Consider the following 13,133-nt stretch of genomic DNA (forward strand, 5'->3'; position numbering starts at 1 on the left):
AGAAATGTCCAAGGAGAACTCAACTAGAACTGCTGCAGCACACAGCATCCCATTAATAATGACAGTGACAGGGTAGACATATCTTACAGTCAAGGGAGGATGTATGGTCTCTCAAGTCATAGGATCTAATGCTGTGCTTTGCAGAGCTGAATTGCTGTTGTGTGAGATTTGGGGATTCTGTGTCTTTGTTTATTTCTTGGATTGTGGATAGTCACTCAGAACAGAATATAAAAAAAATTTTACCAAGGTGTAACTGAAGTTTCTTGAAATGGACTGTCCACTTCTCATTCAGACCCCTGCCCAAATGGAATTCTGCAGTTTAGGTTTCTAAGCTTAATTTTCTCATCTGCAGTAGGCACAATCCACAATTTAAGCTGTTCACATGGAGCAGAAGGGCTCTCCAAGGGCATATGCATGGCATGGGTGTGTGTCCACAGTGGGTCGGGAAATTTGTGGGTTTGGGTGTGTGCAGTGCCCATACAAGCCTATGTCCTGTGCCATGTGCAGAGCACCCCCTGCATCTCTATTCCTGTATGTGATTGACACTCAGTTATTAGAACCTCCATAGAGCTTTTCAAACCTTAAATAACCCAGCCTCATAATCACTCTGGGAGGTAATTAAGCTGCCTGGTTATCAACAGTAGAACTGAAATGTGGAGTTGGGATCTAAATTTTGGATGAGACATCCTTTTTTTTTGCAGGTCAGGTCACAAAACATTAATACAAGTAGTGTGGAGCAGAATTTCTGCTTCTATCATGTCTCAACATCAATACTTGAGTTAGATGTTTAGGAAGCTCCAATGTCCCAGCCCTGTTCTTAGAACATCTTCCCATAAGGCCGAATCCCAATGTATCTTGTTAGAAGAATGAAGAGCAGAGGATGTTTTATAAAATCTAAACCCACCAAGATCATGGCAATTTGGAGAACATCACAGGCATGTTTCCATGTCTCAATGCACTGTTAGTGTCTCTCTTTGTATCAGGTTTTAGCATAATCAGTGATGGACTGAACTTTTTTCCTTTTTTTTTTTTTTTCCTTTCTTTTTGTTTTTTTTTTTTTTTTTTTTTTTTTACATTGCAACCTCACTATGGTGATTTCAGGGTTAGGGAGCTTTATATTTATCTTGACCAGCATGAAGAAGTCTGAGCCTCATTAACTGAGGAAGGTGGATGGATAGCATATGGAACACACTGCACACGAGACGGCGCTTCCCTTCCCAGGGCAACTGGGTCATTTGTATTATCTACATGAGCTGCGGTTTTCCTTTTGGAAACACTGAGTTGCTAACGGTTCTCTTTGTCCCAAGGGAAGAAAATCCAGACAGATGGCTTCAGAGAAACCTTGCATCTTTAAGGGAAGATATCCTCCTGGAACAATAATTAATGTTGGTGGGACCTTTTTTTTTTTTTTTTTTGAGAAACTTGGAAAGAATTCAGTATCACCAGAGGGCATTAACACAGAGCCTTGCAGAGGACAGAAAGAGATAAAGACGGGAAAAAATAGCTAGCACAAAGCAGTGATCCTATTAAAATGACATTGAAGAATTCTATTAGTGCTCTTTGCCCCCTTGCCTGCTGCCTTCGAAGATTTGAGGCGAAACACAAGTGCTTGCCGGTCAGACAAAGCCTACTAATAATCACTACTAAAAGGTGACATTCACAAACTGCAGAGGGACACACAGGGCTCCAGGCTCTGGGCTGACCACGTCAGGAGGCTGCTGGCAGAAACTCATATTTGACTGTGGGTGCCCAGGCTGGAGGCAGGGGATGGTGGGGCAGACGTGGGTTTGGGCCGCTCACCGCCCCGAGGCTCAGCAGCTCTGCCTGTATCAGAGGGTCTGAGCAGCCCCAGGGACCCTGTGCCAGCATTGCCTCCACAGGAAAGGAGACTGGCGTCATGCAGGCTTTGTGTGAGGGCCCTGGAACACTGGGCAAGTGGGTGGATTTGGTCCTCATTTTACCATGGCTGAAACACCTCACTATGCTGCTATGCAAGGGTCTCTGGTAAAACCTCATTTCTGTTGAAATGACATTGTTTTGGGCTTTGGATGTGTCAACTCTTATTGTTGGTGAGGGTCATTAGAAGCCCACATGTATAAGGGAAGCAAAGCTAGATCGCTAGTCTTTTCAAACAGAAGGAACAACTACGTTGGATGTGTGCATAGTTTGACATGTGCTTTATCCCAGGGTTCTCCAAAACAGTGGTGACTTTGGGAACCATGAAAACTGAGACTAAGAGTTGCTCTCTACCAAAGATCACTGGGAAAACACAAGACCTCATTCCTCATTGGCAGCTAAACGTCTTTACTTTAACTTCCTGAACCTGTTCTATTGCTACATTTCAGCAAATATTTGTTTATATAAGAGGATCTTGTGCACCATGTGCAGGGTTAAGAGTGTTTTCTTTTCCTAGACATAATAAAAGTAAATTTTGATTTCTATTAATTTCTCTCTCTCTTAGTTTTTTAGTAAGAAAGTCTGCTTGGATCAGGATCAAAGGGATGGTTTATTGCTCTTTGTGGAAAAGTAGATTCTCTGGAAATTACTAAAAGTAGCACAGAAAACTCATACACCATCTTGTCTGTTTTAGTCAGCAGAGATAATGTCTCTGCTGGAGTACTTTGTGTAGCACTGGACACTGCATCCCAGAGAGACACAGCCTAGCTGGAGCGAATCCAGAAGGGAGCTGCAGGAAGGATCAGAGGGTTTGAAATCATGACCTACCAGAAAAAATTACTCCATTTGGGTTGCTTTTCTTAAAGGAAAGAAGATTAAGGATGGGGGAAGGGAGAATGATAATATTCCTCAAATATGCAAAAGACTGCTGCTGAGAGAAGAGGAAAAATTTCTTCTCCCTTGTGAAAAGCAAAAGAAATAATGGGCTCATATTGCAGCAAGAATAACTTAAGTTAGGCATTATGTAAAAGCTTTCCAACAGGATGGAAAATGAAGCACTGGACAGGATCATCTGGGGAGACATGCCATGGACCCCACTGGGAGTCTTTAAAACCAAATTAAGTAACTGTTCATCCTGGCCAAAGGAAAGGAACAGATGACTTTGGGAGTTATAGGCATTATTATAAATATGACATTTTACAGGAAAGTAATTCACCTGGAAATTCAGCTACTGGTAAAGTGGAAAGTTTAAAAAGAAAATAATAAAGTTTTTATTCATGCTTCTTCTGTATCTCAGAAACTTTTAAAATCATCCTTTCAAGATTTACTAGGCATATCATATTAAAACATTAAAAGGTAACACAAAAACAACAGCATGCCAAGGGGAGAGTTTGTATGTTTCAGTACTGGACTGCACTTGGCATCACCGAGCCACTGCTGTACCCAGGGGCACTGGGAGCAGTATCGCTCTCCAGAAGGCTCATCTCTTTCCACATCACCCCAGTGAGGAAGGCAGATTTCCTGCCTTCTTCAGGGAGCCTGGCACTGCCAAAGGTGGTTTGGACACTATTATCAAGGCAATCCAGAAAGGAGAGTTACACCTGCTCTAAATGGTGGCTAAGCACTGAGCTGGAATGTCAGAGGGTGGAAATGGAAAGAGATGATAAGAAGATTGCCAAGTTGGCCCCTGCAGCTGAAAACACCCTGGCAAAAGTCCTCTCTTGCTTCTCTGCTGTGACCTCTCAATCACTCTTGCTACAGCCCTTGTAATGCTCTGCCAAATAGGATTACACTCCAGCAGGGGGAGAATTTACACATTCCATAGGACTTGATGACATAGCAATTGATAAGGGCATGCCACTGTATTAACTGGAAAAAAAATCCATATCTATTAGGGGCTGGCTGGGTGAGAAAAGGAGAGTTACATCCCCCTGCTTGGTTTCAAGCCCAAGCAACCTTTGTCTGTGTGCAAGGAGAGTCTTCTTGCAAGCCTTGTGCTTGTTAGAATTTAATTGCTTGCTGGTCGTGCTGCTGGTGAACTGGTGCAAATAGAGATGATCCCTCATTAATGCAGAAGCTTACATGAGGCCAGCTCCAAGGAATAATTGCAATCGTGTCTAAACACTCTCTGGTCCAAGTTTCCTTAAACCAGAATGGCATTTTATTAACATATCTGAACAGAAGGAAAACTCAGCAATAAATCTATCTGGTAACTGTTTCGTCACCCTCCAGATACTTTTCAGAGTAGGTCTTCTGAGTTTGTCTAAGAGGGTATTTGTGTCCTGGAACTACACAGAAATGCATTTGGAAACACATCACCAGGCAAGAGGTCAAGGGCCAATAGCCACTATTGCAGCCAGGCAGGAGAAGCAACGCTGCCCTTCCGCCTCGCTCAGATGGAGGGAGTGTAGCACAGCTGTAAACGGCTGCAAAGAGCTGTCAGGCAAGGAGAAAGCTACACTTACCTTTTGCATTTTTAGCCTTGTGTGGAGAAAAAAGCAAAGGAAATACTCCACTTGCAGGAAGATGCACATGGATTTCTTCTCTTCCTCTTCTAAAGCTGAACACGTCAGTCTTCCCTCGCACGCGACGCGAGCTGCATGTTGAGACACCGTGTGATTATAAACTCTCCTCAGCAAAATTACTGAGGGTCAAAGAATCTGGGACTCGTAGGATGATGGACAGGACAATTAGGTCCAGAGTGTGTTCTTTCATTTCTACTGGAAACTTGGTGTAATTACAGCTCCTGCCTCTGGCCTGTGTGATGCTGGAGGTTGGATGAGGTGATCAGAATACTCCCCCTGGCCATAAAATCTATTAACCTTGCTTTGCACTGCACATGGCTCAGGCACACAGAAATTCAATACCTGTCCTCCATCTGAAAGCTCTCTTGTCAACAAGGGAAAAATAGAAGGACTGAGGTGAGCAGGCTTTCTCTCCAGTTTTTTCCACTGAAACTGCTGGAAAGAAGCTCTCAGGTGAGGGAAGCAGGGCTGTGTTTTGGAGGCTTTTTGACAAGACTTGGGAGGAGTGGGCTCACTTGGCAAGTGATGGACTGCTGAGGGGGACATGGGCCATAGGGATCCCCACGCTCACTGAAGGTCCTGCTTCTTTATTTAAAGGGGATGGAAAAGGAAGACCTGGTGAGGGGTTGCTACCCTTATAAAAGCAAAGCTCTTGAGTACAGGAAAATAGGGCTGTCCCAGAAACAGGCCAGAAAATCACCATACTCCAGTGACTCCAATCTTTATTATTGCACATATAGGGCAGAAGGATTTTTTGAGTGAGGATCCTACTTATTTACCAGCTTTCTGAGAGGGTAGTTTTTGGAGAAAGGGGCTAGGGGGTCTTTCTAGGTAATTTGGTAATCTACCCTAAAGAGTGGGAGATTCATCTGCCTAAGTTTGTATCTAAAGGCTAAAGTGTTCAAGCCTGAGCCAGTCAGACTTTTACTCCCTTTATAGGAAAAACAGAAGAGATTGCAAAGACAGATAAGACTACTGACCATTTGGAGATGCCCATTTCCCTACCTCAGCTATACATAGGGAGTATGTAGGCATATATAGGGAGCTTTGGGTGACCTCTTCAGGCTTCAACACCAAACTTGCAGGAATCTGAGGATAGGTAAGATACACAGTAACCATCAGAGTAAAACTGTCATGCTTTTCATAGATGATATTAATGTCATTAGAGAAAAAAGTGCCACCTAGTAATCAATCCCTAGCTTAACTAGCTCCAAGCTATGAAGTCAGACAGCTCCAGCTGGAGGCCAAATCCAGCCTGTGGGCTGACTCCATCTGTCTTATTTGTGCCTCTGCCGTGACTGTGTGGTGGGATGGGAGGTGATGGGGAGCAGCTGTTTGCACCTTGGGGGAAGTCCAGCAGTTCCTCATGTTTCTACTGTGCTTAAGTGCAGCCAAACCCTCAGCTCAGGGAGGTGCTGTGTCCACACGGCTCACAAGGGGAATCTCCAAATGGGCATCTGGGCTCCAGGAATACAAAACAAAGCTTGGACCACCCTGTGAATTAAGTCATTCTTCTTGGCCAGAAAGAGACTTAGGAAAGTAAACATCTTGAAGCTTGTATTGCACAGCCCTTCTTTCAAAGGTCCAAATTAAGTGTTTGAATGTGCAGCCTGTGCTGAGAGGTAGTGTTTGTGTGGTGGGGTTCTTGCTATTTCCTTTGGAGGAATTTTCACAAAGAAAGGAGTTTGTGTTTTCTGACATTTGCTTTAACTAAAAGGCATTGTGAGGACTTTTACAGAATACCAATTAGACTCACAGGTTAGTGAGCCAGAGCTATGCACTTCGTGTTGACTGAGGTCACTGCACAGCAGGAAAAAGAATCAGAGCTATTCACAAACAGCCTATCCCAGAGCTGCAAATCTGATTTCTCCACTTTAGCTAGATGAGGGTTGTTAGCAGAAGTAGCATCTCTCCTTACATTCACTGATTCAGTTAGAAAAGAGTAGATTAGTTGTTGGGCTGTGATCAAGGTCTGAAACAGAACCTGGCAACCAGAAGAAGGGCTTCTGCTGTCTGGGGCTCATCTGGGCTAATTTGTTGGGGGTTTTTTTGGGGAGAGGGGGGGTTTGTTTGGTTTTTTCTTTTTGTCCCAGCTACATCAGCCAATCTAGGAAGAAGTATTACCTCACTATTAATGATGTCTTACATTTTTCTCTGACAATCACAGCTATTGCAACATTGCTCTTAATTCTGAATATTATTCAACAATTGCAAGGCTTAGGAGCCTCTAAAAATACTCTTTGTATCTTTGTGTTTGTCAACAGCTTTATGTGTTTATGTTTGACAGGTGATGCCTGCTCATGCCAGGGCCACTGGTGCCATGAGACAGGTTGTGCTCTTGGGTCACCAGAGAAAGCCTATTGGCCTCGTGCTGGGTTCAGGGAGAGCTGGGTGCTCCAACAGGCCCAAGTATGACTCATAGCTGAAGTTTCATCAAAGCAAAGCAATCCTGTATCTCAGAGAATCCTTTCCCTAATATTCCTCTGTCTTTAGAAAGCTGTAGAGCAAAACAAACCTTTTCCTCCATAGGTACCACACAAGAAGCACGCCTGCCTGGCAGTGGATGGACACACAGCACAAAGCAAGAGGACAAGAGGGATTTCCTGAGGCAAATCCAGGACTTGCTGAGAGACAGACACCATCACTCTGAGCTAAAGGAGGGACAGACCATCTCCTGTGACTGTTTTCTGAGTGGACCACTGAAAGCATGAATGAACAAGAACTCATTGTAAGGTCATAGCACAACATTTCAGTGGTGTGGAGCTCGAAAAACCTATTTTCATATGGCAGTAACATGCAGTGTTTAACAAAAATATATAAAGAAATTCAAGGTAAATTGGAATGATCTACTCCCATTTTTTACTCATGTTACCTCTAATTCAGCAGACAGGTTTTCTTGCCCTTTCTCTGGTACAAAACAAAGGGTATATCTCTAACAGTGATGGAGCTGTACAGAAGAGAATTTAGCCACTTACACAGCTTTAATCAAACATCTTTCACTACTTGAAAGGGGAATTTATCCAAGTAACAGCTTTTAAATTGACCACGCTAGTGTTTCTGGGATAAGCCCTCCATCATTTCTTGGTATTTGTCTCCACTTGTCACATTAACCTTCCTCTGATTTCTCTCCTAAATGTCAGTTCACCAGGGTCAGAAGCAGCCACAACGTGGCCAGGAGGGTCCTGAGATGATGCAGTTCTTTCCTCATTCCCTGATTTGGCACACATTCATGTGGCAGCTGAGACTGATGCCCCTGAAATTCCCCCTCTTAGTTTGTCCCTTGAACAAAAGAACAGTGAAAAATGTCACTCTTCTTGATGGATATAGTTCTCTCACTGATGATCCAAGTCCCAATCCTTTAACTCCTCACTAGTGTGTGTCATCGCTCTCTTTAACATTTCTATTGCTCTACACCATAAACATGTAGCCAATGTCTGTGCTGCAAACAAAACAGGATTAGGTACCAATGCCTGGTCCTAAAGCCAAGTGGCTTACTGGGTACAGGTCCTGTATAAATATAGAGTTCCCATTCTGAAAGACTACTTACTTCAGCTTACAGAAGCTGAAGGAGACAATAGCTGTTGTCTTTTCTAAATTTCAGCCTGTGTAGTCCTTAGCTCTAGTAAATTGTTTGAAGATGCTATTGATGAGAAGTTTTATTCTACGTACTACATCTATGCACTATGCTTCATATCAGCCTCAGCAGAGCAAACTCATTATTAAAAGAGCAAATTATAATGCTAAGAAGACTTAATCCTCAATTAATGGCAGTGTTGTCTCAAAACAGTATTTGGAAAGTACATAAAGACACATGCATGTTCATGCACACACCACCTTGTTCATGACCTGCTCCTCTTTCTTAAGTTCTCTGGTCACTAAATGTAAATTGGAATCCTTATTTCTTTAAATAACTCATTTCTTCCTCTTTCAATGAACTTACTCATGCTCTTTGAACTTCAAGGTAGAAAAATCAAAAGCAGTCACTGTGTCTCTTAGGAGTTTTTGACCTACTTTGTACTGATCAGTCCTCATCTCCTACAGAAATGTGGAAACTGTGTCAGAGGGATTTACACAATAAGATGTTGAGAATGTTTCTTCTTTTAACTTTATGCATTTCAGGGAAGGGAACCTGAACGCAATATGCACAATCTTTAGATACAATTGTAGGAAGAATGTCCATGCCAACAGATAATGTAAAAGATCCTCTGTGGGCTCAATGAGTTGTCTTGTATAATTCAAAAAAAGAGTCTCTGAATTCTTTCATGTTGGTAGTAAAATCAGAACTATTGTAGAGTGATTTTGTTGGCAGGAAAAGGGAAAATTTGAAAACTTGGGAGAAGGAGGTAGAGCAAAATATTTTCACACTTGAAGATAAAGTTTCACTAATCAGTCACTGATCAATGGTGTGAGATAGAGGTTCATAATAAAAAGCAATTATTATGAACATAGGACTTAATATTTTTAAATGTTGCTAAATAATCAAAGATCTGGTTGAGACCACCCACTCCTCAACCTGTCAAATGCCCATTAATTAAATTAGCAGTCCAGGGCACTGCTATGCAGAGACTGGGACAAATTAGGTTTCATTGTGAGATAGCCCTTGAATTCTCCCCAAAACAAAGAAGGAACACTAGTTACCTTCACAGCCTTGTTCTGTCCCCTCTCCTCATCCTGAGACTTCCTTAGGAATTGGGATTTCTCCCCCTGGCAGTCTCTGAGGACCACATCTAGGAATGCAACACAATAGAAAATGACAGTCATACAAAACTTCAGCATGGTCAATATACAGCCTGCTGAAGAAGCATCATTCTGCAAGATACCAGGAAGAGTTTTGGTTAATGTCTTCAAGGGCTTTTCTTACTGTCAATAGGGGTCAGCTGCATGGTTGTCCCGATAAGGCCCATTGGGTTCTGTGCTAAAACATGCAACAAATAACACAGTCCACTTGTTGCTTGGAAATGTCCTTGTTTCTGGCAGTAAATACTTCTCTACATGGATAAGGGTAGAGAGTGTATTGAGCATTGTCATTAAAACACCACCAGCTTTTTTTGAATAGAAAGGATTTAGTTTTTGTGATGTCCATTATGAGGTTCAGTATCTTTTTGGGCCAGTATCGCTGTGACCACGTGTGTGTTGGATTCATGTATGCACGTGTGCCTTTTCACAAGCCTTTACTGTGGAAAATGAACACCCATATCTCTGTGTTCAGCACTTTGTGGGGACAAAAGCAAGGCAAGCCTGCATCATTATTGTAATGCCTCCAGTTCAAGGGTAGAGCTTTTTTCAAACTGTATTGGAGAAAGTCTGCCAGTAAGAGAAAAACTGATTTAATGGATGTTGGATCCTTCAGTGACAATTGATTTAAAGCTACAGTGGCATCAGCATTGTCAGACAAGTGAGTGGCACCAAATGCTCTCCTCAGCCCCACACCTTCTGTTCCCAGAGCTGCTGCTGAGGCTTGATTTGGATCTTGCTCCTTTCTGCAATGTTTTTCTCCAACTGGGATGTGAAGTGCAGGGATGAGGGGGTCTATGCCACGCTTACCATGTTGTTTGCCATGGGCTCCTTCAGACTGGTGGAGGTGGATGCCATGTTTGGAATGGAGGTTTGTGACCCAGGCTGACCTTCCTCCCAGCTGGCTTGATGCCATCTCCTGCCCTGCAAGCAGTCTGCTCAGCTGCCTCCTGGAAAGACTACGAGCTGCTTCTCTGGAAATAAAAAGGATATGATAGGCAACTTCCATTCAAACCAGGCTTGTGGGAATGATTCTTGTCATCATGATGTTCTAAATACTGATGGATATATTCCCATGCATGCAGATGAATGCATCACACCTCTGTGTTGTTCTCAGCACAGCTATTAAAATAAGGGGAGTCTGATAGATACTCAACACTGTATATTAAAGCTACAGCCTGCTAGAGCCATCTCCTCTTCATTTTGTGCATGTACCAGCAGTAACCAGGTAACAGTAAACTGATTTACATTCCAGAGAGATTATCCGCAGTGATGTGCTCCATTAAATGGGCAGACGGTGGCTTACATTTCATAATCCATAGTGACATACTGGAAATGAAAGTGACAAAAATTATAGATAGCTCTTTGGCTGAAGATGTGAAAGAAAAGGCATGGAGGAGAGAGGCCCAAGGGCTTGCTTCTGCAAAATGCCAAGCCAGGCTGTGACATGCCAGCTCAAAGGGTTGTAGTAAATGGGGCTACATCAGGCTGCTCACCAGTCAAGTGGGGTTGCATCTTAGGCCCAGTTCTCTTCAACATCTTCATAAATTACACAGAACTGAAATGGTTATTAAGTAAGTATGCCTACGATACTATACTGGGAGGAGCTGTAGACTCCCCCCAGGACAGGGAGAATCTGCAGGGACCTCGACTAATTAGAGGGCTGGGCAATTACCAACCACTTGAAATTTAACAATGACAAGTGCTGGATCCTGCTCCCAGGGTGGGGCAACCCTGGATGCACAGCCAGACTGGGGGACAAGAGGCTGGAGAGCAGCCCTGTGGAAAGGCCCCGGGGCTTCCTGGTCAGTGGCAATTGAACATGAGCCAGCAGTGCCCTGGAGCCAGGAGAGCCAACCCTGTCCTGGGGACATCAGGGACAGCACCACAGCTGGGCAAGGGAGGGGATTGTCCTGCTCTGCTCTGAACAGGGGTGGCCTCACCTCAAGTGCTGGGGGCAGTTCTGGGTGGCACAACGTGAGAAGGACATAAGGCTGTTAGAGAGGGTCAAAGGAGGGCTGTGGAGATGCTGAAGGGTCTGGTGAGGAAGCCACATGAGGAGTGACTGAGGTCAGTTTGTTCAGCCTGGAGAAGGGGAAGCTGAGGGGACACTTCCTGACAGCCCTAAGGGGTGAAAGGGGGAAGAGGAAGTACAGGCACTGATCTCTTCTCTGTGATGACCAGTGACAGGACCCAAATGAATGGCCTGAAGTTGTGTCGGAGGAGGTTTAGGTTGGATATTAGAAGAAGGTTTTTCACCCAGAGGATGGTTGGGCACTGGAACACACACCCCATGGAAGTGGTCACAGCACCAAGCCTGACAGACTTGAAACATTTGGACAATGCTCTCAGGCAGAAGGGTGTGACTCTTGGGGATGGTTCAGCACAGAGCCAGGAGTTGGACATTGAGGATTCTTGTGGGTTCCTTCCAACTCAGAACGTTCTATGATTCTATGAGTTCTCCCATTTCCACTCAAGGGCTGTCAAAGGATGTCACTGAGCCCCTCAGAGGAGTGCAGGATGGAGCTCCCATTTGGAAAGGAAATACTTATTTCTTTACAAATATCATCTTCCGTGGCTCAAAGGACATTAATTCAAGTGTAAACTTTGAATTTGGTACTTTTCTATTTTTTATGAAGGAACGTCTATGAAAGCGTGTATTGTGGTGTTTATTTTAGCTCAATACAGGCTTAGTTTGGAAAACAAGCCATTACTGACCCCAAAGATCATGAATGCAAGCAATGAAGACTAAAATGGATGGAACAAATAGAAATAGTGAAAAGAATCTCAGATGCCTGAAATTTTTATTAGACTGCATTTTTTTAAAGCCACAGGACACCTGAATACAGATAAATACTCAAACTAGGTCAGCTCACAAGCATTCAACAATTCCATATCTTTTCTTGATGACTGCTCCTTGGGTCACAGATTCGAACACTCCACAGGTAAATAAATAAATAGGACCATCATTTATGTCTCCATGTTTCTAATGTCACTAGTGGGGACTCTGGGGCCTTAGAGGTTTCTGGAAGATCCAGAATGGTTGAATCCAGGGACACCTGTAAAATTGTTTTATTCAACAGTAGCATCCTAAAAAGAGACTTAAATCAGCCACATGTCAAGACAGCCTTTAAAATCAGAAACATAAAAATAAACCCCTGCAGACTTGCCTTAAAAGATAGCTCTGAACTCAACAGCTCTGAAGTCTAATAAGTGCAATATAAACATCTTTTGAGCAAAACATACTGCTGAAAAGAATGTTTATTGTGTTACAAAAATCAATGCAATCTGCAGGGACTGAATCAAATAGCTGTACAGTCTACCCTCTGATTCATTTTGCTTTCATGAGTAAGGGATGCTAGGATGAAATGGAATATGCATGTAGCTGGAATGGTTGGATATACATGGGGAGAAATATAATCACTTTTTTCCCGCTTGGAATCTGACAGCGACATATGCTTTACGTTGCTTTCATTAATATATCAAGATGTTTTGGTCACGTGGTGAAAACCACTAATTCATGAAAATGCACATTAGATGCCACAACCCCTAAATTAGCAGAGAACCTTTCACTTAGGTATAATTATGAAATACTACCATCACCCTGTCTTCTGCTGGCATGCAGGATTTGCTATCATCATTCACACATATATTTTTGTGTAAGTTAGACTTGCAGCTCATATTTTCAATGCATTCGTGTCAGTCTCTGAGCTCTCTTGCTTTAAAGTAAATATATAACTGCATGAAAAAGATTGGCAGTGTCACCAGAAGCATCTCTTTATTCTAAAGTGGAGATGAGTCTAGCAAAAATTAAATTATAATGAAGTAAAACCCATCTTAGATGCAACTGTCAGCCCCTTACTTGCTAGGGCTGAGGTAGATATCTACTTTTTACAGTGTTTTGAATGTTAATTTTTTTAGTTTTTCATAAGGGAAATTATTTAAATGAATACTGTAAGACCAATCTTTGCCCCATGA

The sequence above is a fragment of the Sylvia atricapilla genome, chromosome 2, assembly GCF_009819655.1.
Source record: "Sylvia atricapilla isolate bSylAtr1 chromosome 2, bSylAtr1.pri, whole genome shotgun sequence".
Classification (NCBI taxonomy): Eukaryota; Metazoa; Chordata; class Aves; order Passeriformes; family Sylviidae; genus Sylvia; species Sylvia atricapilla.